The sequence below is a fragment of the Perna viridis genome, chromosome 2 (assembly GCF_037379345.1).
Source record: "Perna viridis isolate PV_CMFRI_1.1 ecotype Kerala chromosome 2, ASM3737934v1, whole genome shotgun sequence".
In the NCBI taxonomy this organism is placed as follows: Eukaryota; Metazoa; Mollusca; class Bivalvia; order Mytilida; family Mytilidae; genus Perna; species Perna viridis.
The window spans coordinates 56,384,545-56,389,124 of NC_142446.1; the positions used below are offsets into that span (position 1 = coordinate 56,384,545).

The 4,580-nt window shown below is 34.1% G+C and overlaps 1 long non-coding RNA gene across 1 annotated transcript; it reads left to right on the forward strand.

The window, feature by feature from the left end:
* Positions 1-728: 728 nt before the first annotated feature.
* Positions 729-4,255, forward strand: LOC148626156 (uncharacterized). Its single transcript, XR_015920199.1, has 3 exons — positions 729-760; positions 1,431-1,713; positions 3,967-4,255. It is a non-coding gene; the product is annotated as an uncharacterized LOC148626156 (long non-coding RNA).
* The last annotated feature ends 325 nt before the right edge of the window (positions 4,256-4,580 follow it).

The window sequence follows — 4,580 nt, forward strand, 5'->3', positions numbered from 1 at the left end:
GAAATGCAAATTCTGTTTCACTGAAGTCATTTTACAGTAATTTCAGTTGCCTGTTTAAAAAGCGCGACCACAAACATCCAACATTTCTGTGCCGTTGAACTTCCTGTTTAATTAAAGTAAAAATTTTATGATAAGGTTAATTTTTTTTTGTGGTGTGGTCGTGTAAGGAAGCAACCATTGGACTTTTTTGTAAGGGGGAGGGCTAGGATCAAATTTGAAAAAAAAAGGTAGGACAGTGATGTAAGGGTAAAGACAATCCAGGTTGAACAATGGGGGGGGGGGTGGGGGGATAAAAAAAAAGGCAGAATGCAAGTTGCAGAAAAAAAAAGTAAGAATCTGGTTCGAAAAAAAAAATCCAAGAGAGGCTAGCGTAAACAAATGTAATGTACGAAATTATACTGAAAAAAAAAAAAAAATAAAACAGGACACAAAATTTGATCCTATCCCTTGGTAAACTGACTGGTGTAGGTATCCGATTGCTTTAAAATTTTCATAAAAGGTATACATCTAAAATAAGCAGACACACGAAGTTGTCCGGTATATTGATAATACTATTTTTTAACAATAAAAAATGTCGTAAAGAAAATAATAGTGAATAATCATGTGAAGTTAATCACAGCGCAAGGTTGAAAAGGTCAATAAAATGTATACATGATTGATGAATATGATAATATATAATCATTATGAATATTCAAAAGAGGAATATAAAAAAGCAAAATATTTGTTTGAAGACACTCAGTCGGACGTAGTCATACCCTTGGTAAGTACGATGGCTTGAAAAAAAAATGTTCATTTTAGTTTCGTGTAGAATATCTAAAATAGTATACATTTTGCATTTTGAAAACATGACTTGTGAACCAAGCATTTGCATTAATTGAAATGCACTACAGATATGAGCGTTAAAGTGGCGTCTTTGTTCGGATGCCTTGAATTTTAATACATTCAGTCTTTACCCGGGGTTTTAGGAGGATGCACATCGTTTTACGAATTATTTTTATCCCTTTCGCCTATTTAAAAAAACGACAATTATTTAAGGCAGCTTTTGTACCGAACAATTAGAAGAGGCGGATACGCAAAATCGAAAAGGAGGTGCTTTAGTGATTTTTCTATGATCAGCCGAACTTTCCTAGCATAAAGGTAGGATGGACCCAGACACTTTGAAAAGGTGGGTGCCAGCCGTGGTTCCTCAAAAAATGGAAGGGGTGCTAGAACAATATTTTTGCCAATTTTACACATGAAAATGCCAATTTTTTAAATAAGGAGGGATGCCATCCCCCTGCACCCCCTGGATCCGCCATTGAAAAGTCCCCACTCTGGATCCGCTTTTTCAACTCATATTATCATTATGTTTTATATATGTCATATGTATTATCATGAAATTGTTTAGTAAGAACACGAATAATTCTATATTAATCACTCAAATTTTACAGATAAAGGTAGCAATGAAGGCACAACTACTCTTCACATTGTTTGTTGCTACCACTATCTCTGTGGTTAACTGCCAGTTTTTGGCTGATCTATTGGCTTTAGGTGCTGCCGATAGGTTTTTGTTCAACGGAAATCTCTTTGGCAGCGGTGGCGGTGGTGGTTTTGGTGGATTTGGCGGAGGCCGACCACAAACTGAACAAGCTTTCCTAGTTGTACCTGATAATGGGTTTGGTGGTCAAGGATTTGGAGGCAGATTTGGGCAACCTTTTTTCATACCAAATTAAGGTATTAAACGTATTTTCTAACAAAGCAAACTTGTATTTTAAGCAATGAATGTCACGGAACGAAAACAATAAAAGAATCAAACACAAAGAATTAGTACTGTCTTTGATAAAAAAAAAGATGGCCGACGCAGTAAAATTTGTTCTTCTTACCTCTAAATTTTCTACATTTCATTCAGGAAATAACACATAGGACACAATTTCAATTTTCGATACGAATTTTTGGATGCCTCTAAATTATCAGTATTTGGCCAATCGGAAAACAGAATTTCGATCAGGTGATTTGGGTTACCATGGAAGGGCGTCTGAAAGGTCAAAGGGTAAAAAGCGAAACTATACCGACTGCGTCGGGAAAAATAAGTATTCAGTAATTCTTGCTCGATCAAAATTTAAAAACTTGGGCTTAATGCACACCTTAAACTGCCTATGCTTGTTGTGCGCATTCTACTTTTAATCGATCAGTTTCTGAAACAATCACTTGATAGAGACTTGCCCGTTACGTCCTAAATTTCTCCGAGATCCACCGAAACGTTTTTTTTGTGGAATGTAAATGATATATTTTTTTCTTCAAAAATGCTAAAATATAACTGTGATTTATCTTTTAGCTCACCTGGCCCTGGCCTAAAATGTCAAGTGAGGTATTGCCATCACTTGGCGTCCGTCGTCGTCGTCGTTAACATTTTTTTTTTTAAACTCTTCTCTTCTGAAACTACTGTACCGATTAGAACCTAATGTTGTTTGAATGTTCCCTAAGGCTTTCTGTACAGATGCGATTCAATTTTTTAGCGTAGCGAAAATGTCCTAGTAGTTCCGATTGATTTGATTCGACCAAAGAACATGGCGTTACTAAAAATAGAACATAGAGGTCAGACCGAAGTTTTTTGTATACGTCTTCTAAAGCGTTAGGTTTTGCCATATTCTGACAGCGTGAAAGTGTTCAGCATGATGGGATATGCCTGTGGTCAAATTTTCGTGTAAATAGGTTTAGCAAGGTTGAAGTTTGGTGCCCTTTTTTACGTTTTCTCGCTATTTACGATGTTATTGCTTTCAAAAATCTTAACCTGTGAAAATGTAGACCATGCAATTAGAACCAAACACTTAGAGCACTGATATGGAAATTTTAGATCCGTAGAAAAAATATGACCACCGTTACTTAAAATAGAGTATAGGGGTCAGAATTTTCTTTGCATATCGCTCCAAAACCGTTAAGTTTATAATAATTCTGACGTGGTTAAATTATTAAGTGTTCATTGCAATTAGATGAGATCTGTGGTCAAATTTTCATGTAAATATGTTAATCCATGCTAGTATTATTGCCCATTTACGACGTCTATAAAATCACAGGGCAGAATTCAATGAAAATTGATTTAATTGTTCCTTAGGGTCTGAGCGTTAGGAATTTTTTAATCAAAGAGAAAAAAAACAGGACTGCTATTATAAAAAAAAATTAGAATATTGCTTATCAAGCCAGGTGAGTGATTCGTGCTTTTCAGAGCCTCTAGTTTCCATTCTTTTTTTCTTTTTCTTTTTCTTTTTCTTTTTTTTTTTTTTTTTTTTTTGGCGAATTGTATTTTTGTTCTTTACGTTTAACCACGCAGAAAAAAAATTGAAGCAAGCAGACGACGGTGTGATCAGTTTATTTTTACAAAGACATACTTGGGTAACATAGGTCTTCACTTAATTTGAATGGCCATTACGTATACCTGGTAATGAACTGGAATCTAAATTGTATAGCTATGATAGAAAGTGAACAATTATTCAGTTAACTATCTAAAGAATGTCAGTCCTATTCCTAGAAGTAAACTATGTTTCTTGTTGCTATATTGTAAATTCACCTATATGTCCCGTTAGTGATTAGAGAACTAATAAATGTGATGAAGGATGTTGGGAAAGTAGAGAAAAAAATGACTTGAAATAGTTATATGAATCAAAAGAAAAAATAGCCGAAAATACAATACAATTCAACTTAAATATCATGCATATTTCCCCATCTAAAGACACAGCTATTATTTATATATTTAATAACAATTATAACTTTCTCAGAAATTGACGTTCAGACTGTTGACATTTTTTCTTGATTTATCTTGATTTTCTTTGTACGATTCTTGGAAAAGCTGTATACTAATAAGAATTGATATGCGAAGTACGATAACACTACGTGGATTATGCACTTGTGGACAGCTCCAAAATGGTTTGAAGATGGAATCATCGTTAAAGTCAAAACTCATTTTGTTAACACCTTTTTTTTATATTATAGGGCGTGATTCATCTTCATTGACGAAAGTGATTTCGCAAATACAGTGGCGCAAGAAGAAGAGGAGAAAGTGTATTTGTCCTCGTCTTTGACATCACGGAACATTATCTCTTATTTGAATAAACGAAAAAAAATCACAATTACATAATTATATTTAAGTATTCAAAAAATATATTGGGATCTGGAATCTATCTACTATAAACTGGAATTTCCATCTGGTTTAGTAAAAATTGGAATTCCAATGCGCACTGCGGTAAGAAAAAAGAAAAAATTAAACTTTTTATCGGGATAAATTCAGATTTCCCGATTTTCACTGGGATCTTATTGACTTTAATAAAAATGTGCATATTTTAATATTAATAATATATTTGATGTATTTTGATACTTTCTTTGAAAAGCAGAGGACGCTTACTCTACCGGTACACCTAGTCCATGCTCCCACTTTTTGTGGAGTCCGAGTTGCTCATTTGCTTTTGTTACTTTGTATGTATGATTTTAGTTACTTCATGTTCTTTGTTGTGTATGCCTGTTTTCCTTGTCTGGTCTTTGTCCGTGGATTACATTCTTTTTATTACGGCTATAACCTTGGTTCCCTTGATTACTCTTTCTTAAGTTCT